The following is a 24,250-nucleotide window of genomic DNA, read 5'->3' as shown; positions in this document are numbered from 1 at the left end:
CATTCTATGAAGCCAACATCACCCTAATACCAAAACCAGGCAAAGACCCCACCAAAAAAGAAAATTACAGACCAATATCCCTGATGAACGTAGATGCAAAAATACTCAATAAAATATTAGCAAACAGAATTCAACAGTATATCAAAAGGATCATACACCATGACCAAGTGGGGTTCATCCCAGGGATGCAAGGATGGTACAACATTCGAAAATCCATCAACATCATCCACCACATCAACAAAAAGAAAGACAAAAACCACATGATCATCTCCATAGATGCTGAAAAAGCATTTGACAAAATTCAACATCCATTCATGATAAAAACTCTCAGCAAAATGGGAATAGAGGGCAAGTACCTCAACATAATAAAGGCCATATATGATAAACCCACAGCCAGCATTATACTGAACAGCGAGAAGCTGAAAGCATTTCCACTGAGATCGGGAACCAGACAGGGATGCCCACTCTCCCCACTGTTATTTAACATAGTACTGGAGGTCCTAGCCACGGCAATCAGACAAAACAAAGAAATACAAGGAATCCAGATTGGTAAAGAAGAAGTTAAACTGTCACTATTTGCAGATGATATGATACTGTACATAAAAAACCCTAAAGACTCCACTCCAAAACTACTAGAACTGATATCGGAATACAGCAAAGTTGCAGGATACAAAATCAACACACAGAAATCTGTAGCTTTCCTATACACTAACAACGAATCAATAGAAAGAGAAATCAGGAAAACAATTCCATTCACCATTGCATCAAAAAGAATAAAATACCTAGGAATAAACCTAACCAAGGAAGTGAAAGACTTATACTCTGAAAACTACAAGTCACTCTTAAGAGAAATTAAAGGGGACACTAATAAATGGAAACTCATCCCATGCTCATGGCTAGGAAGAATTAATATCGTCAAAATGGCCATCCTGCCGAAAGCAATATACAAATTTGATGCAATCCCTCTCAAATTACCAGCAACATTCTTCAATGAATTGGAACAAATAATTCAAAAATTCATATGGAAACACCAAAGACCCCGAATAGCCAAAGCAATCCTGAAAAAGAAGAATAAAGTAGGGGGGATCTCACTCCCCAACTTCAAGCTCTACTACAAAGCCATAGTAATCAAGACAATTTGGTACTGGCACAAGAACAGAGCCACAGACCAGTGGAACAGATTAGAGACCCCAGAAATTAACCCAAACATATATGGTCAATTAATATTTGATAAAGGAGCCATGGACATACAATGGCAAAATGACAGTCTCTTCAACAGATGGTGCTGGCAAAACTGGACAGCTACATGTAGGAGAATGAAACTGGACCATTGTCTAACCCCATATACAAAGGTAAACTCAAAATGGATCAAAGACCTGAATGTAAGTCACGAAACCATTAAACTCTTGGAAAAAAACATAGGCAAAAACCTCTTAGACATAAACATGAGTGATCTCTTCTTGAACATATCTCCCCGGGCAAGGAAAACAACAGCAAAAATGAGCAAGTGGGACTACATTAAGCTGAAAAGCTTCTGTACAGCGAAAGACACCATCAATAGAACAAAAAGGAACCCTACAGTATGGGAGAATATATTTGAAAATGACAGATCTGATAAAGGCTTGACATCCAGAATATATAAAGAGCTCACACGCCTCAACAAACAAAAAACAAATAACCCAATTAAAAAATGGGCAGAGGAACTGAACAGACAGTTCTCCAAAAAAGAAATACAGATGGCCAAGAGACACATGAAAAGATGCTCCACATCGCTAATTATCAGAGAAATGCAAATTAAAACTACAATGAGGTATCACCTCACACCAGTAAGGATAGCTGCCATCCAAAAGACAAACAACAACAAATGTTGGCGAGGCTGTGGAGAAAGGGGAACCCTCCTACACTGCTGGTGGGAATGTAAATTAGTTCAACCATTGTGGAAAGCAGTATGGAGGTGCATCAAAATGCTCAAAACAGACCTACCATTTGACCCAGGAATTCCACTCCTAGGAATTTACCCTAAGAACGCAGCAATCAAGTTTGAGAAAGACAGATGCACTCCTATGTTTATCGCAGCACTATTTACAATAGCCAAGAATTGGAAGCAACCTAAATGTCCATCGGTAGATGAATGGATAAAGAAGATGTGGTACATATACACAATGGAATACTACTCAGCCATAAGAAGTGGAAAAATCCAACCATTTGCAGCAACATGGATGGAGCTGGAGAGTATTATGCTCAGTGAAATAAGCCAAGCGGAGAAAGAGAAATACCAAATGATTTCACTCATCTGAGGAGTATAGGAACAAAGGAAAAACTGAAGGAACAAAACAGCAGCAGAATTACAGAACCCAAAAATGGACTAACAGGTACCAAAGGGAAAGGAACTGGGGAGGATGGGTGGGCAGGGAGTCATAAGGGGGGGGAAGAACAACAGGGGTATTAAGATGAGCATGCATGGGCGTGAGTGAGAAAGGGGAGGGTGGCCTGCACAACACAGAGAGGACAAGTAGTGACTCTACAACATTTTGCTAAGCTGATGGACAGTAACCGTAATGTGGTTGTTAGGGGGGACCTGATATAGGGGAGAGCATAGTAAACATAGTATTCTTCAGGTAAGTGTAGATTAAAAATTTAAAAAAAAAAAAAAAAGAAAGAAAGAAAGAAAAGGGGGATTACTCCTTAACAGGATAAAACTATTGGTAAATCAAAGATCAACGCATGCTTTAAATATCCTTAATGTTGATCACTTAAAGGGTGTCAGATGATCAGCTATGGAGGTACTCTTTTCTGATAATATTCCTTTCTCTTAATTAAAAAAAAAAAAAAAAAGCAGTTACTGTGTGCTGACCTCCAATGAGTTCTGCACAGTGGTATAGAGGGCATGTCAAAGTGTGGGCAAAGGGTCTGTTTGTTTCTACGCAGAAGATCAAGGCCTAGCTTGGATACCCAGAAAATGAACTAAGATACGATATGAGGAGGAGCTTCCGGCATCAGCACTCTCTGGAGGACTCGTGCCGGGGGATGATCATCAAAAAGCCTCCACAGGGATCCGGACGATGCTGCGGTTGTGGCTGCATCCAGCCCACCATCTCCTGGACTTGCCATGAGAAGGAGGAGGGAGATGTCTAGGCTGGCATGTGCATACAGTGAGACAACGAATTTGACTGGATCTGTACTGTTGGAACTCAACCAGGAGTTGGGAGGGGTGCAAGTTGTAGCACCCCAAAATCTCATGACTATAGACTATCTATGGTTAAAAGAACATATGGGATGTGAACAGATCCCAGAAATGGGCTGCTTTAATTTGTCTGATGGTTCAAGTACAGTTGGAAAATATCCATCATATCATAGATAAATTTTCACAAATGCCTAGGGTGCCTAAATGGTTTTCTTGGCTTCACTGGAGATGGCTGGTGATTATAGATTTGCTTTGTTTATGTCACCGTATTCCTATTATGTCAATATGTGTGTGCAAATTAGTTAGTAGTTTAAAACCTATACATACTTAAGGTACTATACAAGAAGATATGTCAAAGAAATAATCAATCCTCCCAAGTTTCCTTCATATGCTACATCTATAGCTTTTCTTCTTCCTTCCTAATTACAAACTTTAAATAGAATTCGTGCCTCATATCGAATTTACCGAGTATCATAATTCCTCCAGGTGGTAAAGATACCTCGAGACAAGTGCTGGGCATAGAAGCCACAGGGCATAAATCTGCAAAGAAGTAAAAAGCTAACCTTTGCAAACAATATGGCTTCTCTCTCACTTACCAACTTTACATTTCCCTGTATGGCCCCGGAAGATGACTGGTTAGCCAGAGACGGGTAAGATTCCTCAAGGGAGGAACAACCTAAGACAGGCACAGTCGCAGGGGGGCCATCAGGTGAGAATTTGGGGATCAACAGAGGTGAGGCTCAGAACCTCACCCCCCCTGCTTTGAGAGAAATCTTCTGCATCCGTGGATGTCTTGCTGCCCTTGTCTAGCCTGGATTAATACTTAGTCCATAGGCACACACCTGATCATCTGATCATCTACATTTGCCTTCTTACAGCACTAAACTATGTTTTCTACCTTTATCTTGCATCTACCTACCACTTCAGCATTTTATTAAAAATAAAAATAATAATAATAATAGGAGAAATGTGGGATCAACATATAAATCAAGTACAAAAATCAAATGAATATTCATATTTGACCTGATGGTTTATAGGTCATATTGCATGATCAAAACCGAAAGTTTCTGTGATGACTGCCCTTGTACTGTTCACCATGTAAGAATTTATTCACTCTGTAAGAATTCGTTCACCATGTAAGAACTTGTTCGTTATGCTTCAGAAGATTGGAGACTGACGAGAATTAGGCTTGAGATGGATTAATGATTGTACATTGAGCATTGACCCCCCTATACTGAATTTTATTGTTGTTAACAACCATTTGATCAATAAATATGAGAGATGCCCTCTCAAAAAAAAAAAAAAAAAAAAAAAAAAAAAAAAAAATGGCAAAAGTATCTTCCCCTTGCTTAAAGATAATGCAGAAGCCTGTCACTCACAGCGCAAACTACATCCCTATTCGATCCTGCCCCTCCCCACCCTGGCTGCTAGCTGAAAACAGAGGGAAGGCAGAGCAGCAGGGAGCCGGGCTGTGCTGGAACTTACCCGGGAGTACGTGGACTACTCCCCAACGTAGTGCAGGTCCTACACAGCCGTTCCTACCAGTATCAAGGGAGGGCACAGGGGCCTGGATTCTGTGAGTGCTCAGTCATAAGACTGGACAGGGGAACATTAAGAGTGGATAGGAGAGAGTTTGTTGATTTGGGAGCACTCTCCCAAGATATGGGATTTAACATCCTGGCAAGGATCCTAGAAGATAACAAACATTTCCATTAGGATTATTTCCAGAAGCATGGAAAAAAGCACGATGGCTCACTCAAAGTTTAAGTGGTAGAATTGTTACAGGAAAGGATTATAAGGCTCAGAGAAGTGGAGATGCTTGACTGCATATACTGTATATGTATGGCCAAATAATTAGGCCCAACAGGAAGGCCCAAGGCATAGGGAATGAGCTGCTCAGAGGAAGGCCAGACTCACTAGACATGTCTACAGTGGCTTTCTCTGTCGGCCAGGGCTGATGGTAGGAGATGCTACTAAAGAAGCAGGCTCATTGAGAGCAATGGGTGTGATAAGATCTTGAAAAATCCAGGCCAGATAGCAGTGCCTGACTGCCAGAAACCAGATGGATAAAACTATTGTAAGTAATAGGGACAGACTGGCAGACACGGGAAGCTGATCTATACATAGTCAGGGACATGGTTAGTAGAATAGGACTTCTATTCTGTTGTGTTCTTTGGGCAGTCAGCAAGGGTATTACCCAGTTTGTGCTATCAAAAGAAATAAAAAATGGGTGACTATTAAACTGAGGAGAGTTGCCTTAATGAATGGCATAATCCCATGTCCAATTCTGAATCTAAGCCAATTTTCAGAAACAAAACTCATTGACGTAAAGCAGGGTTAAGTGTCCAGAAGGAAAACACCACACCTTGGCAAATGTACATGTGAACAATTCCTCTAAAACACCCCCAGATGGACATTAAACCATTTAATCAGTTATCTGTTCACTGGGGAAATATCTAAGCATTTTGAAAACTGGTGGACAGAGTCTGAATTGATGTAACTACCTGGAAATCCAGGGAATGAATATAGTCCTTCCCAAGTTTCAGTTTACAAGGGGTCCACTAGATCCAAGGCCACTGGTAGTCATTTCTCAGTCCCAAAGGGCATCCTTGGGGCTGGCCCATAAGTGGTTTGTGCAGTACCATTACTAGGTCCTTGTCCTGTGTGGTGAGGCCATGGACAACGTGTCTATAACTGTCGGGGGTTTCCAAATACTGGTGCTCCCCTCAAAGGGTGGTTGGCTGTGTAACATCTACATGTAGTTACTCAGTCTGATCCCTGCGGAAGCCAGATGGTCCCCAGAAGATAATAGTAATCTACTGCAAATGCAGCCAAGTGGTAGGTTAAGTAATTGCATCTCCTGAGGTGTCTCTGCTCGAGCAGATGAGCATGGCCTCAGATATATGGTAGGACTGTAGCCATTGGTTTGGCAAATATAGTCTTTTCTATTCCTATTTGAAAAAAGAAAACTAGAAACAGTTTGCAATCACGTGGAAGGGACGATGCCGTTAATTTCCAGTTTTGCTTCAGAGCTATGTTTATGCTCCTTCCCCCAGGCATCATGTAGCTGCAGAGATGTATAGACATCCCAGAAAATATCATATTGATCCACTCCATTAGTGATTTTGTACTTATCCAGCTAAATAAGCGAAGCATAGGTAGAATGGTGGGGGTCTAAGTAAACACATGTGTTGCAAAGGGCAGGAAATAGACCCTCAAAATGCTCAGGAACCTGTCACATCAGTAAAATTTCTAGGAGTCCAGTGGTCAGAAGCATGACCTGATGCCCCATAGAAAGTTAAAAATTCACTATATGCACCTTGCATCTCATATGACAAAGAAGGGTAACGCTGGTGGGCCTTTGGGTCCCAGAGGCAGCAGACTCCCCATGGAGAAGGACTGCTCAGCTCCATTTACCAGGGGGCATGAAACGCGGCTGACGTTGAGTGACGTGAAGAGCAGGAAAGGGCTCTGCAGCACGTCCAAGCTGCCAGGCGAGCATCCCTGAATTTCGAATCATAAAACATCACTGATCCAATAATATTAGAGGCGTAGGTTGTGAGGGGAAAAATGCCATGTGGGGCTTGTACTGGGCTTCTTTGGGAGAGTGACAGTGAAGTTCCCTGGGGTTCTAGACCGAGGCTGTGCACTTTGAACCAGAGAATGATACCACTTTGACAAAAAAACTGGGCACACTATTGCTCCTCATGGAGATGGCGAAGCTGACTTTCATACACCAAGTGACCATGTGTTCAGGACTGTGCGTTATAAGCTTAGTTATGTCAGAGCCACTGAGTTAGATGAGTAGATAGACGGGAGTCACTCATTCATCTGGATTCATGCACAAACAAAGAGGGCGCAGAGGAGCAACCCATGAGCGGGAAGTCCAGAACTGTACATCTTTCTCTGCCTTCCCCCTTGGCTTCTCCATCGGTTCATACCTGTGGACACGTGGGGCCTCACTATGACCAGCTGGCAGAGGAGGAACAAGCCTCGGCTCTTGCTGTAGATGTGTCAGCTCACTAAATCGGTTATGAGCTGAAATAGGACAGTAGCCATAGCATAGCCTCACTCGGGGGGGATGCCTGGTCCACCATTTCCTGTGGAAGGAGACAAGGTCCGAAGTTAGGTCACAGATGGCCTCACGGACAATGAATGAGGGCCCAGCTGGTCAGCGGGGCGCCCGGATGCGGGACCCTGGGAAGGCTAGAGCCCGGAGTTCTGTGACGGAGCTGTGTGGATAGACACGTGGGAATAAACGGGAGATGTGAAGATTTCATTCCACCAGGTTAGCAGCCGCCAAAGAGCACCCACCACGGGAAAGACAGAAAACCACCCAAGGGACACAATGACTCGGGCGATTCACGTCGGCCAGCCCCGTCACCATCCGCCCTGGCACCTGGAGGGTGGACACATTTCTGGGCTTTGTCTTTTTTTATTATTACTATTACTTCTTCTGAGATAACTGCATCGTCCCCGAGGTGAGCTCCTCTCTGCCTGGGCACTCGCTCCGTCTGGTCCAGTGCAGCCGTCAAGACACATTTTGGTTCCTTGCCTCTTCGCTTAAGGCAACAGGTCCCTGAAGGACATTATGTCCTTTTAAATGACTGAGAAAATGGTTCCTCCAAATGTTTCATCCTCACAAAGCATGTATTCCTCTCCTTTCAGCCTCTGACGATAGTTTTCTTCACACCTACTGCCAGGCTTCAGTCACAGCACCACATAATTTAGGTATGGTTTGTAATAGAACTCTATTCAATGTACCAGTTCCTGTGTTTAAGGAAATGGAAATAACCTTAAAATCCTGAGGCTCACATGTCCACCACAGCTATTCTGCTCCCCCACACTGCCTTCGCTGTGACTCCAGACTCGCAGCTAAGGCCGTGCTTGCAATACCGCTTATCCCTCATCAGAGAAAAAGAGTATGTTGCTTGTTGTACTAGTCCTGAAGGTTTCCACCCATAAATGACAAGCGTCAATTCTCTCATTCCATTAAGCAGAGCAGGTTACAATATATGTCTTAATCTCCACTGGACTAGGAAGTATGCATTCTCACTGGGAGGGGTAGGAAATTGTTTTCAACAATAATATGATTTACTGCAATAGATACAATCCTTTTCTGTTTTCTGTTCAGTAAGCCAACTGTTAACCTTCTACTTGCATTGACAAGACACACACAGAGAGAAAATGATCAAGTTCATGATTTTTCTGTTTATGCAATAAGAGTTTTTATTATCTTTTTATAGACAAAAATTTTAATTTGGACTACCTGTTTGCATTTTAAGGTGCTCAAGGAGCTCCGTTTGCCTGTTATGAAGAAGTTAATTCTCTGCGTGATAGTCCCGGAAAGTGCAGTTTTAAAAATTCACAACCATTGCCTTGCAAACAGAAGTATGTATATAAAAGTAATTGTTTCATTGAGTCATAAAAATTACTGTTTCTTGTCCAGAGACAAGATAGAAATGGACAGTAAATCTTATATCAGAAGAATAGTTTCACTTATCATTTTCCATTTATTTTCCTTCTATGCAATTCAGTTTGCTTTTTCCTCAGTATTGTTCTAATAATGAGACTAGACTAAAGAAAGGCTAGTGTTTATTACCAGAGAGAGGAAGTGCACATAAACTGCCAAAAATCAGAAATTTGTGCTCTATATGGAAATTTTAAATTGAGGTTTTTTTTATTAAGTTGATTGATAATGCTGCTAAAGCAAGTGCTTTGAATTTTAAGACGTAGCACTGATGAAACAGAGTTTTATTTTGTTTGTTCTTGTTTGTTTACAGAACACTGCTATGTAAAACAGTACCTATGGATAGCTAACCTTGGAGTATTGGAACACTGTTTTTCTATCAACTATATAGAATAAAGGGATTACGGCAGAGACATGGGCATAATCAGAAGGGACTCCAGGATGCACGGAGAGGAAATAAATGCCATCAGCCACTGTCAGAAAACGGTGGGTAACAAATGACCAGACTGGCTAACCTGTATCAAAGTGGGCTTAGGTGATGAATTTTCCCAAAGAAGGGGCAAGATACGATGACCTCTCTAACACCGTTGGAGACGAGGCAACAAAGCTGAGCTCTGAAACAGGAAATGAAGTCCTCTCTGCAATAAAGTTCAGAATTTTTCAATTCTGCTACAGTGCTAATTAATTGGATTGCATTTAGTTTTGTGCACTGTAAGATAATATTATTTTGGCATATTTTTCTGGTTTTATATCATCAAAGAAACAACATCTATGCTACCATCTATTAAGATAATACTTATTTGGAATTAGGCATCATTTAAGAATAAAATAATGAGGAATTTTCTGCTTTCCATTTCCAGGGATGTTCTCTGTGGAAAACTAGCTTGTGTTTGGCCACATAAGAATACTTACAAAAATGATGTTCAATCTGCAGTTTATTCATATATTCAAGGGCACGAATGTCTCTCTGTAACTACAGGGTCATTAGTGAGATTAGATGGAAGAGATCATGCCTATGTAGCTGATGGCACTATCTGTGGTACGCAAATGGTAACAAAACATGTTCATTTATATTTAGCCATGTTAAATTATGTAATTTTATCAGATATGCATTTCACGATGACTATCACAATTACACTGAGTGGATTTGAACCTGGTGCTGCCGCTTATTTCCCATATGATATTAAAAAGATAAACTAAGCCTCCGTTATCCAGTAACTTTGATTTTTTAATTAACTTGTCATCACTCCTTACATGAGAAAAAATGCCTGTGTTCTAAGCACAAGATACCACTAACAGGTGATATTTTTAGATCTTTGAGTTATAACAGCTTTAAAGTACAGAATTCTAATTTAGAGTTTGCAATATTCCATGCTTCCCAAATAAACATAATTGAGCTTTCATTTTATTTAAATTATATGCTTATGTGTAAATCAAAATGTCAGGGTGAGAAGTTTGGAAGAATCAAACAAGAAGTCTGTAATAGGAAAGCATGGTTACAGTGATGTACAAGCTTATGATATGTGCATATATACATATGAACACTGACGTTCATGTAGTCACAAAATCAAGGGAGAACAAAAATGGCTCAGAGGCTTATTCAATCTGGAAGTATGAGTGCACACATTACAGAAAACATAAGGCATCTGAGATTTACAGAGTATTTCGTGTATATGGCACTCAGCACTTCTGAATTAAAAATAAAACCTAGACATGATGACTCAATTAGCCAGCTTTTTTTTTAGTGCCATGCTGTGTGTTAATTATTTTTATCTTTTTTATTGAAGTATAATTCACATAAATATTACATTAGTTTCCAGTGTACAACATAACAACTCAACATTTGTGTACACTGTAAAATGATCACCCCAGTAAGTATAATTACATCTTAGTGTAATTAAGTAAGTGTAAAAGTGAATGCAATATTATTGACTATACTCCCTGTGCTGTACATTACCTCTCTGTGCCTTCTTTATTTTATAACTGGAAGTTTGTACTTCTTGATCCTGTTCACCCATTTTGTACCCCTCAACCCTGCTTACCTTTGGCAACCACATATCAAACAGAAAACATCTGTGTCTATGAGTCTGTGTTTTGTTTGATTTGTTTTGTTTTTTTAGATTCCACATATAAGTGAAATCATGTGGCATCTGTCTTTGTCTGAATTGTCACCTAGCATAATAGCTTCAAGGTCCATCCATGTTGTCACAAATGTCAAGATACATTCTTTTTTATGAAACTGGAAGCCTGCGTTATCCAGTAACTTTGATTTTTTAATTAACTTGTCATCACTCCTTACATGAGAAAAAAATGCCTCCTTATCCCCTTCACCTATTTTGCCCATCTCCCAACTCCTCCCTGTACAACCACCAGCTTGTTCTGTGTGTTCATGAGTCTATTTCTGTTTTGTCTGTTTGCTTTTCATGTGCTTTTTGACCATCCCTATATCTTCCTTGGAGAAATATCTATTTTTGTCTCCTTTGGCCATTATTTTTGAGTGTTGGTTTTTGTTATTGAGATTTAGGAATTCTATATATATTCTGGATATTAATCCCTTATCAGATATATGATTTGTTAATCATTTCTCCTATTCTGTGTGTTGCCTTTTCAGTCTCTTGATAGTGTCCTTTGACACCTGAAAGTCTTTTTAATTTTGATTAAGTCCAGAGTATGTGTTCTTTTTTGTTACCTGTGATTTTGGTATATAAAAAAAGCATTCCCAAATTAATGTTAGGAAGCTTTTTCCTGTGTCTGCTAAGAGTTTCATAGTTTTAACTCTTATGCTTGGGTCTTTGATCACTTTGAGTTAATTTTTGTATATGGTGTAAGATAAGGGTCTAAGTTCATTCTTTTGATATCTTGTTTTCCCAGTACTATTTCGTATATAACAAACAAAACTAGATATCTAGTTTTCCCAGTACTATTTGTTGAAGAAACCGTTCCATGCCGTTGAAGAGTCTTGGCAGCCTTATTGAAAATCATTTGACCATATTTACAAGGCTTTATACCTGGGCTCCCTAATCTAATCCATTGGTCAATGTGACCAGTTAACTTTTCTCTTGCCGGATTATTTTGATCAATATCATAATAAAGATTCATGACAATTTACAATCCAAAATATTACTTATATTTGAAACCCAAACAAAATTACTGAATTATGTTCTAATTTTTGAAGGAACAAATAATTAACATTAATCTAACCAATTATTCACAGCAGAACATTAACATACTATAGAAAACTCCCAATGGACATTCTCAATTCAATTCCCAATTGTAGGTGTCAAAACAAATTATATGATATCATTACATAAACTATGTCAAGGCGAACATCCTCAGATTTTTTTCTTAAATTTATTGTTTAGAATTTTGTATTGGACTTGCAGAGTCAGAGTAATATGGAATCAAAAGTCTCTACTTGACTAATCTCATATCTACATATATAAAACATAATTACTATATTACATCAAATTTGTGGATGACTATGAAATACTATGTTTGTTTTATTATAGTTTTATATTTACACAAAATAAAACCTGTAAGGAAGTTCATTTAATGGGATATAACTGTAATGCCACTACAAAATGCAAAGGGAATGGGGTAAGTAATTTTTTTTGTAGCTCTAAATTGCAAGTTATATTGTGGGCAATTCAAAGTAAAAATGTATTCTGTTTGGAAGAATTGCAAATCTAGGTTACCTTTAAACTGATCTTGCCTAAATAGCTAATATAAAGAAAGTCAGCTGAGCTAATTCAAACACTATAGAATGACTTGTACTATATGTGTTGAATTTATAAATTTGTAAAAATGAATTAGAACAACTTACGATTAGGAACATGTTTAAATGAAAAATACTTATTCTTTTCTTATGCCAATAAACACACATTTTACCTAGATTGTGAACATATTTTATCATTCCTCATATTCTTCATAATTAAAATGTATGGCTACATAATAATTTACAGAGAGTATACTTAAAAAATGTTGACATGGTAGAGAATTTTCCGATTGTTCTTATGAAGAGGTTTCTAATAGGCAGTGTATGCTCATGCGAAAGAACTTTTTGTTTCCTCTCAACTGCTTCTCTGTTTTTGTCTGGTAATACAAATTTTTTGTTACTTTTACATGTCATTTTCATATCTTCACATTTATAATTTTGCTTTTTATTTTCTTATTTTCTTTAAAGAAAATCAGTGTATACTGCAGTCAAAATAAGACTGATCCCAAATTCACCAAATTTACTAGTATTCAACTTTATCATTTTTAAACTGATTGGAGCGAGACTATGTAAAATATCTCGGCATTGCCTTCAGTGTTCTGTGGGCTTTATCTTAATATTAACACGCTGATGTTATCCTTTATGTTAATGTTCCTTAACGTCAATGTTATCATCTTCAAATTCAGCAAACAAAGTAGCTACACTTTTATTTTTACTTTCTATAACAGTTATTGGCCTGGCCTTTTTCTTTCTTGTTCAATCATCTGTTTTAAGTCTTCAGCCTTAATGTATTTTATAATATCTCAGAGTTAGAGATTGTAGATTATTGATACTTTGTTTTATTGACTACAAATTTGTTTTCTTAATTTATTACTATTTGTATTCCTGTTTTATTTTTACTTAAGACTTTTCGGATGTTTTTCCTTTTGATAAAACTTTTTACCATGAAATATGACACACATAAAACAAATAAATAAAACTTCTATATTCTTTTTTAAATTTTCTCAACGATGTTACATTTCATGATTAAAATGTTTAAGAAGGAGAGGCGGAGCAAGGATGGCGGCGTGAGTAGAGCAGTGGAAATCTCCTCCCAAAAACACATAGAGCTATGAAAATATAACAAAGAAAAATCTTCCTAAAATAGAGACCACAGGACACAGGACGACATTCAGACCACATACACACCTGCAAGAACCCAGCACCTTGCGAACGGGGTAAGATACAAGCCCCAGCCTGGCGGGACCCGAGCGCCCCTCCACCCTGGCTCCCGGCTGATGGAAAGAAACTGCAGCGGTATTTTTTTTTTGGCGAGTGCTTTTTGGAAGCCTTAAAGAGACAGGGCCCCCGTTGCTAGGGAAGCAGGGTGGCGGGAGCGGTGAGCGGGTGCCTGGGACCGGCACCTGAGGACAAAGATTATCCCGCGTCTTTCCCTGCGGGACCGGTGGGCAGGTGCCTGAGACCGGCACCTGAGGACAGAGGAAATCGCGCGTTTTTCCCCTTTTTTTTTCTCTTTTTGGCGAGTGCTTTTTGGAAGCCTTAAAGGGACTGGGACCCCAGTACTAGGGAGGCAGGGCGGCGGGACTGGTGAGTGGGTGCCTGGGACCAGCACCTGAGGACAAAGAATATCCAGCGTTTTTCCCTGCGGGACTGGTGGGGGAGTGCCTGAGACCGGCACCTGAAGACGGAGGAAATCGCGTGTTTTTCCCCTTTTTTTCCCTCTTTTTGGCGAGCGCTTTTTGAAAGCCTTAAAGGGACAGGGACCCCGGTACTAGGGAGGCAGGGCGGCGGGACTGGTGAGCGGGTGCCTGGGACCGGCGCCTGAGGACAAAGAATATCCCGCGTCTTTCCCTGAGGGACCGGTGGGCGGGTGCCTGAGACCGGCACCTGAGGACGGAGGAAATCGCGCATTTTCCCCCTTTTTCTTTTCTCTTTTTGGCGAGTGCTTTTTGGAAGCCTTAAAGGGACAGGGACCCCGGTGCTAGGGAGGCAGGGCAGCAGGACCAGTGACCGGGTGCCTGAGACTGGCGCCTGAGGAAAAAAAAAAAGAAAAAATCGCGTGTTTTTTCCTTTTTTTTTTTTGTTCACTCTATCATTGTTGCTATTGTTGTTTTGGTTTGGAGAGTGCTTTTTGGAAGTCTTAAAGGGGCAGGACAGGTCACTTAGACCAGAGGCAGGGAATCTGGGAATCTCTGGGTACTCTAAACCCCTGGGCAGCAGGAAGCACAGAGGCCCCTTATGGAGATAAATTGCCTCCCCGCCGCTCCCCCTCCACAGGGGCTCCACCATTTTGGATGAGCAGCCCCAGCCAGGCCATGCCCACAGCAACAGCGGAGATAAACCCCATAGTGACTGGGCAGGAAGCAGAAGCTCTATCTGCACACAGCTGCCCAGCACAAGCCACTAGAGGTCGCTATTCTCCCAGGAGAGGAAGGCCACAAACCAACAAGAAGGAAAGCTCTCCCAGCTGTCACTTGTACCAGCTCTGCAAACTATCTCTATCACCATGAAAAGGCAAAACTACAGGCAGACAAAGATCACAGAGACAACACCTGAGAAGGAGACAGACCTAACCAGTCCTCCTGAAAAAGAATTCAAAATAAAAATCATGAACATGCTGACAGAGATGCAGAGAAAAATGCAAGAGCAATGGGATGAGATGCAGAGAAAAATGCAAGACCAGTGGGATGAAGTCCGGAAGGAGATCACAGATGTCAGGAAAGAGATCACATAAGTGAAACAATCCCTGGAAGGATTTATAAGCAGAATGGATAAGATGCAAGAGGCCATTGAAGGAATAGAAGCCAGAGAACAGGAACGTATAGAAGCTGACATAGAGATAAAAGGATCCCCAGGAATGAAACAACACTAAGAGAACTATTTGACCAAGCCAAAAGGAATAATATTCGTATTATAGGGATACCAGAAGAAGTAGAAAGCGGAAAAGGGATAGAAAGTCTCTTTAAAGAAATAATTGTTGAAAACTTCCCCAAACTGGGGGAGGAAATAATCAAACAGACCATGGAATTACACAGAACCCCCAACAGAAAGGATCCAAGGAGGACAACACTAAGACGCATAGTAATTAAAATGGCAAGGATCAAGGACAAGGAAAGAGTTTTAAAGGCAGCTAGAGAGAAAAAGGTCACCTATAAAGGAAAACCCATCAGGCTAACATCAGACTTCTCGACAGAAACCCTACAGGCCAGAAGAGAATGGCATGATATACTTAATGCAATGAAACAGAAGGGCCTTGAACCAAGGATACTGTATCCAGCACGACTATCATTGAAATATGATGGCGGGATTAAACAATTCCCAGACAAGCAAAAGCTGAGGGAATTTGCTTCCCACAAACCACCTCTACAGGGCATCCTACAGGGACTGCTCTAGATGGGAGCACCCCTAAAAAGAACACAGAACAAAACACCCAACATATGAAGAAAGGAGGAGGAGGAATAAGAAGGGAGAGAAGAAAAGAATCTCCAGACAGTGTATATAACAGCTCAATAAGCGAGCTAAGTTAGGCAGTAAGATACTAAAGAAGCTAACCTTGAACCTTTGGTAACCACGAATCTAAAGCCTGAAATGGCAATAAGTACATATCTTTCAATAGTCACCGTAAATGTAAATGGACTGAATGCACCAATCAAAAGACACAGAGTAACAGAATGGATAAAAAAGCGAGACCCATCTATATGCTGCTTACAAGAAACTCACCTCAAACCCAAAGACATACACAGACTAAAAGTCAAGGGATGGAAAAACATATTTCAGGCAAACAACAGTGAGAAGAAAGCAGGGGTTGCAGTACTAATATCAGACAAAATAGACTTCAAAACACAGAAAGTAACAAGAGATAAAGAAGGATACTACATAATGATAAAGGGCTCAGTCCAACAAGAGGATATAACCATTCTAAATATATAAGCACCCAATACAGGAGCACCAGCATATGTGAAGCAAATACTAACAGAACTAAAGAGGGAAATAGACTGCAATGCATTCATTGTAGGAGACTTCAACACACCACTCACCCCAAAGGATAGATCCACCGGGCAGAAAATAAGTAAGGACACACAGGCACTGAACAACACACTAGAACAGATGGACCTAATAGACATCTATAGAACTCTACATCCAAAAGCAACAGGATATACATTCTTCTCAAGTGCACATGGAACATTCTCCAGAATAGACCACATACTAGCTCACAAAAAGAGCCTCAGTAAATTCCAAAATATAGAAATTCTACCAATCAATTTTTCAGACCATAAAGGTATAAAAGTAGAAATAAATTCTACAAAGAAAACAAAAAGGCTCACAAACACATGGAGGCTTAACAACATGCTACTAAATAATCAATGGATCAATGAACAAATCAAAATAGAGATCAAGGAATATACAGAAACAAATGACAACAACAACACTAAGCCCCAACTTCTGTGGGACGCAGCGAAAGCAGTCTTAAGAGGAAAGTATATAGCAATCCAGGCACACTTGAAGAAGGAAGAACAATCCCAAATGAATAGTCTAACATCACAATTATCAAAACTGGAAAAAGAAGAACAAATGAGGCCTAAAGTCAGCAGAAGGAGGGATATAATAAAGATCAGAGAAGAAATAAACAAAATTGAGAAGAATAAAACAATAGCAAAAATCAACGAAACCAAGAGCTGGTTCTTCGAGAAAATAAACAAAATAGATAAGCCTCTAGCCCAACTTATTAAGAGAAAAAGAGAATCAACACAAATCAACATAATCAGAAATGAGAATGGAAAAATCACGACAGACTCCACAGAAATACAAAGAATTATTAAAGACTGCTATGAAAACCTATATGCCAACAAGCTGGAAAACCTAGAAGAAATGGACAACTTCCTAGAAAAATACAACCTCCCAAGACTGACCAAGGAAGAAACACAAAAGTTAAACAAACCAATTACGAGCAAAGAAATTGAAACAGTAATCAAAAAACTACCCAAGAACAAAACCCCGGGGCCGGACGGATTTACCTCGGAATTTTATCAGACACACAGAGAAGACATAATACCCATTCTCCTTAAAGTTTTCCAAAAAATAGAAGAAGAGGGAATACTCCCAAACTCATTCTATGAAGCCAACATCACCCTAATACCAAAACCAGGCAAAGACCCCACCAAAAAAGAAAACTACAGACCAATATCCCTGATGAACGTAGATGCAAAAATACTCAATAAAATATTAGCAAACAGAATTCAACAGTATATCAAAAGGATCATACACCATGACCAAGTGGGGTTCATCCCAGGGATGCAAGGATGGTACAACATTCGAAAATCCATCCACATCATCCACCACATTAACAAAAAGAAAGACAAAAACCACATGATCATCTCCATAGATGCTGAAAAAGCATTTGACAAAATTCAACATCCATTCATGATAAAAACTCTCAGCAAAATGGAAATAGAGGGCAAGTACCTCAACATAATAAAGGCCATATATGATAAACCCGCAGCCAGCATTATACTGAACAGCGAGAAGCTGAAAGCATTTCCTCTGAGATCGGGAACCAGACAGGGATACCCACTCTCCCCACTGTTATTTAACATAGTACTGGAGGTCCTAGCCACGGCAATCAGACAAAACAAAGAAATACAAGGAATCCAGATTGGTAAAGAAGAAGTTAAACTGTCACTATTTGCAGATGATATGATACTGTACATAAAAAACCGTAAAGACTCCACTCCAAAACTACTAGAACTGATATCGGAATACAGCAAAGTTGCAGGATACAAAATTAACACACAGAAATCTGTAGCTTTCCTATACACTAACAATGAACCAATAGAAAGAGAAATCAGGAAAACAATCCATTCACAATTGCATCAACAAGAATAAAATACCTAGGAATAAACCTAACCAAAGAAGTGAAAGACTTATACTCTGAAAACTACAAGTCACTCTTAAGAGAAATTAAAGGGGACACTAACAAATGGAAACTCATCCCCTGCTCATGGCTAGGAAGAATTAATATCGTCAAAATGGCCATCCTGCCCAAAGCAATACACAGATTTGATGCAATCCCTCTCAAATTACCAGCAACATTCTTCAATGAATTGGAACAAATAATTCAAAAATTCATCTGGAAACACCAAAGACCCCGAATAGCCAAAGCAATCCTGAAAAAGAAGAATAAAGTAGGGGGGATCTCACTCCCCAACTTCAAGCTCTACTACAAAGCCATAGTAATCAAGACAATTTGGTACTGGCACAAGAACAGAGCCACAGACCAGTGGAACAGATTAGAGACTCCAGAAATTAACCCAAACATATATGGTCAATTAATATTTGATAAAGGAGCCATGGACATACAATGGCAAAATGACAGTCTCTTCAACAGATGGTGCTGGCAAAACTGGACAGCTACATGTAGGAGAATGAAACTGGACCATTGTCTAACCCCATATACAAAGGTAAATTCAAAATGGATCAAAGACCTGAATGTAAGTCATGAAACCATTAAACTCGTGGAAAAAAACATAGGCAAAAACCTCTTAGACATAAACATGAGTGACCTCTTCTTGAACATATCTCCCTGGGCAAGGAAAACAACAGCAAAAATGAGCAAGTGGGACTACATTAAGCTGAAAAGCTTCTGTACAGCGAAAGACACCATCAATAGAACAAAAAGGAACCCTACAGTATGGGAGAATATATTTGAAAATGACAGATCCGATAAAGGCTTGACGTCCAGAATATATAAAGAGCTCACACACCTCAACAAACAAAAAACAAATAACCCAATTAAAAAATGGGCAGAGGAACTGAACAGACAGTTCTCTAAAAAAGAAATACAGATGGCCAACAGACACATGAAAAGATGCTCCACATCGCTAATTATCAGAGAAATGCAAATTAAAACCACAATGAGGTATCACCTCACACCAGTAAGGATAGCTGCCATCCAAAAGACAAACAACAACAAATGTTGGCGAGGCTGTGGAGAAAGGGGAACCCTCCTACACTGCTGGTGGGAATGTAAATTAGTTCAACCATTGTGGAAAGCAGTATGGAGGTTCATCAAAATGCTCAAAACAGACCTACCATTTGACCCAGGAATCCCACTCCTAGGAATTTACCCTAAGAACGCAGCAATCAAGTTTGAGAAAGACAGATGCACTCCTATGTTTATCACAGCACTATTTACAATAGCCAAGAATTGGAAGCAACCTAAATGTCCATCGGTAGATGAATGGATAAAGAAGATGTGGTACATATACACAATGGAATACTACTCAGCCATAAGAAGTGGAAAAATCCAACCATTTGCAGCAACATGGATGGAGCTGGAGAGTATTATGCTCAGTGAAATAAGCCAAGCGGAGAAAGAGAAATACCAAATGGTTTCACTCATCTGAGGAGTATAGGAACAAAGGAAAAACTGAAAGAACAAAACAGCAGCGGAATTACAGAACCCAAAAATGGACTAACAGGTACCAAAGGGAAAGGACCTGGGGAGGATGGGTGGGCAGGGAGGGATAAGGGGGGGGAAGAAGAAGGTGGGTATTAAGATTAGCATGCATGGGGGGGAGGGAGAAAGGGGAGGGTGGGCTGCACAACACAGAGAGGACAAGTAGTGACTCTACAACATTTTGCTAAGCTGATGGACAGTAACCGTAATGTGGTTGTTAGGGGGGACCTGATATAGGGGAGAGCATAGTAAACATAGTATTCTTCATGTAAGTGTAGATTAAAAATTAAAAAAAAAAAAAAAGAAAGAAAGAAAGAAAGAAAGAAAAGGGGATTACTCCTTAACAGGATAAAACTATTGGTAAATCAAAGATCAACGCATGCTTTAAATATCCTTAATGTTGATCACTTAAAGGGTGTCAGATGATCGGCTATGGAGGTACTGTTTTCTGATAATATTCCTTTCTCTTAATAAAAAATAAAAAAAAAAAAAAAAGCAGTTACTGTGTGCTGACCTCCAATGAGTTCTGCACAGTGGTATAGAGGGCATGTCAAAGTGTGGGCAAAGGGTCTGTTTGTTTCTATGCAGAAGATCAAGGCCTAGCTTGGATACCCAGAAAATGAACTAAGATACGATATGAGGAGGAGCTTCCGGCATCAGCACTCTCTGGAGGACTTGTGCCAGGGGGATGATTATCAAAAAGCCTCCACAGGGATCCGGACGATGCTGCAGTTGTGGCTGCATCCAGCCCACCGTCTCCTGGACTTGCCATAGGAATGAGGAGGGAGATGTCTAGGCTGGCATGTGCATACAGTGAGACAACGAATTTGACCGGATCTGTACTGTTGGAACTCAACCAGGAGTTGGGAGGGGTGCAAGTTGTAGCACTCCAAAATCTCATGACTATAGACTATCTACGGTTAAAAGAACATATGGGATGTGAACAGATCCCAGAAATGGGCTGCTTTAATTTGTCTGATTGTTCAAGTACAGTTGGACAATATCCATCATATCATAGATAAATTTTCGCAAATGCCTAGGGTGCCTAAATGGTTTTTTTGGCTTCACTGGAGATGGATGGTAATTATAGATTTGCTTTGTTTATGTCACCGTATTCCTATTATGTTAATATGTGTGTGCAAATTAGTTAGTAGTTTAAAACCTATACATACTTAAGGTACTCTACAAGAAGATATGTCAAAGAAATAATCAATCCTCCCATGTTTCCTTCCATATGCTACCTCTATAGCTTTTCTTTTTCCTTCCTAATTACAACCCTTAAATAGAATTCGTGCCTCATATCGAATTTACCGAGTATGATAATTCCTCCAGGTGGTAAAGATACCTCGAGACAAGTGCTGGGCATAGAAGCCACAGGGCATAAATCTGCAATGAAGTAAAAAACTAACCTTTTCAAACAATATGGCTTCTCTCTCACTTACCAACTTTACATTTCCCTGTATGGCCCCAGAAGATGGCTGGTTAGCCAGAGACGGGTAAGATTCCTCAAGGGAGGAACAACCTAAGACAGGCACAGTCGCATGGGGGCCATCAGGTGAGAATTTGGGGATCAACAGAGGTGAGGCTCAGAACCTCACCCCCCCTGCTTTGAGAGAAATCTTCTGCATCCGTGGATGTCTTGCTGCCCTTGTCTAGCCTGGATTAATACTTAGTCCATAGGCACACACCTGATCATCTGATCATCTACATTTGCCCTCTTACAGCACTAAACTATGTTTTCTACCTTTGTCTTGCATCTACCTACCACTTCAGCATTTTATTAAAAATAAAAATAATAATAATAATAGAGGGAGAAATGTGGGATCAACATATAAATCAAGTACAAAAATCAAATGAATATTCATATTTGACCTGATTGTTTATGGGTCATAATGCGTGATTAAAACCGAAAGTTTCTGTGATGAATGCCCTTGTACTGTTCACCATGTAAGAATTTATTCACTACGTAAGAATTCGTTCACCATGTAAGAACTTGTTCGTTACGCTTCAGAAGATTGGAGACTGACGAGAATTAGGCTTGAGATGGATTAATGATTGTACATTGAGCATTGACCCCCCTATACTGAATTTTATTGTTGTTAACAACCATTTGATCAATAAATATGAGAGATGCCCTCTCAAAAAAAAAAAAAATCAAAAAAAAAAAGGGAAATTTTATATTATATATGTTTTACCACATTGAAAATAAATTTTTAATTTTTAATTAAAAAAAAATATTGTAACAACTTTGTATGGTGATAGCTGGTAGCTAGAATTATCATGTATATAAATGTTGAATCACTGTGTTGTACACCTGAAACTAATGTAACACTGTGTGTCAACTACCCTTCAATAAAAAATAATTTTAAAAAAAATGTACATTTCACATAATCCACTTCCTGCAGATAGCTAATCTTAAGATCTTGGTATGTAACTTTCCAGACATCTTTATCTACATACATATTTTTATAACCTAAACACATTCATATCTTACAAGTATTTATTTTGCACCTGGGTTTTTGTCTCTTCACATATTTTCTCTATATTACATATAGAGCAAAGAGTTTGAACAGCTGCATTGCACTTCACAGCATGGATATATGTTTACTTAACTATTTTCAAAAACAAGACATTAAGGTTGGCATTTGCTTTTCCACTAATACAAACTTTTCGGTGAATTATCAATGAATGTGTATCTCACATTCTGACTGAACTATTCCTGTCAGATAAATTTCTAGAGGTGTTACTGTCAAAATGACAACCTGATTTGGGGAAACAAGCTGTAGGGACCATGCAGCCCACACTTAGGTAAACAAGACTCTAAATTCAATACAAGTCACAGACCAGGAAGACGCGGCCAGGAACTGGGACACACGGGCTGCGCTCACAGGCTCCCGGGAGTCCTGACCTTCCTCTGAATCTCCGGGGTGGATGTGGGCAGTGGGACTGCCGCTCCTGTACGGCGAGCCAGACAGAGGCCCCCATCCGCATCTGAGCCTGGACAGCCTGACTGACAGTAGAGCACTTGGAGGCCAGAACGAAATTCATGGATACAAAGTAAAGAAACTGAGGCATGCAATTAATTCAGGGAGTGAGAGAGGCTATGGAAGATACAGTACTGTTTTTCTCTAAAACGTCCACTGACTCACCGTTGGTATAGTGCAGGGAAATGGCACTGGATTTCACAGTGATCCCTCGTATCTGTTCATTTTCTCTGCTGTCCATGTATCTTAGCTGCAAAAATGCAACAAGCGCACGCTTATTTCCCAAGGAATTCAACATTAAAATGGACAGGTGTGGACTTTGCTTTAAGTACTCACATTTTAAGCTAAAAAGCTTTTTGCATTGTGTTTTGGGCAGAGGGGCTGGAGAAGGGAAGCTGTGCGGTGAATACAAGACCATCTGAAAGAAGTCATCACTTTCCAAATGCACCCAATGCCTCACACTCTCCCCAGAGCTCTCCTTCAAGTTTCACAGGGATGCCCAATAGCCCATGAGGAACACCTAGGAGGCGGCAGTGGAGGAATCTCTTCCGTGCAAGAACAGCCATCCTCTCCCTACGCACAGCTGCTGGACAGGTCAGGCAGGGGGTGAAGAAGGTCTCCAGTGGCATGAGGAGCCTCTGTTCCTTTTCCCCAAGTAGCAAATTTTAAACTCACGTTTTTAAAAAAGAAAAGTACAGAAGATGCATTTAACATCACCATTTGGCTGATGGCTCTCATAGAGCACTTACCCTACGAAACCAGGGCCCACCCCTGCTCCGCAGGCTCTGCGGCGGGTCCGCACTGGGCAGCTTCGTGCCCACCTGTAGAACCAGCCCCTGCTAAACCCCTCACTGACCTCCTCCTCCTTCTTCAGAATCATCTCTTCCCTGCCCTGCCTCATTTCTTTCCACCGTCAAACTTCTGAAAAATTCTTAACCTTCACATTTACTCATTTCTTTCACTCAAAAGAAACTGAGAATAACTTAGTGATGTGAGATTGCCACATATATTCATTCCACATCGATTCCTTAATTTTCAGAAAGGCTTCTGTTCCTACAGCTCTGGCAAACCCCAATTCCTAAGCTACCAGTGATGTCTAGCCGAACACAGTCATACTTCTCAATCCTCACTTCCTGATTTCGGTGCGGCAAGGGGCAGACGCACCCCATGAGCTGAGGGTACACCTGCGGTCACATGCAGGCATGCAAGGCTTCCAGGAGCCAGGAGCCAGCTCCTCCGCTCCCTCCTTAGATCCCGGTGCCACTTCCCTCCCCTCTCAGACAGGCCTTTCTCTAAGAAGTCTCAGACCCTTGTTGTTCTTCTATATGGGCATGTTTTTAAGCACTCAGTTGAGACAAAACATGTTTACGGCATAAAGAGCAACAACACCATGAACACCTTGGTACACACGCTCCTATTTAAGAAAGAAAATAAAAGGTTC

At 40.3% G+C, this 24,250-nt stretch overlaps 1 protein-coding gene across 1 annotated transcript in view; it reads right to left on the bottom strand.

The window, feature by feature from the left end:
* The window catches only part of KCNU1 (potassium calcium-activated channel subfamily U member 1), a 265,469-nt gene that overhangs the window by 233,764 nt on the left and 7,455 nt on the right, over positions 1-24,250 (bottom strand). Inside the window, exon 3 of the mRNA XM_073218915.1 lies at positions 22,975-23,059. The gene's annotated coding sequence lies outside the window, so the exon portion shown is untranslated. The remainder of the gene's footprint in view (positions 1-22,974; positions 23,060-24,250) is intronic.

Source organism: Manis javanica, chromosome 12 (genome assembly GCF_040802235.1).
Source record: "Manis javanica isolate MJ-LG chromosome 12, MJ_LKY, whole genome shotgun sequence".
NCBI lineage: Eukaryota > Metazoa > Chordata > Mammalia > Pholidota > Manidae > Manis > Manis javanica.
The sequence above is the reverse complement of the archived record's forward strand: the minus strand, read 5'-3'. Positions and strand labels throughout refer to the sequence as shown.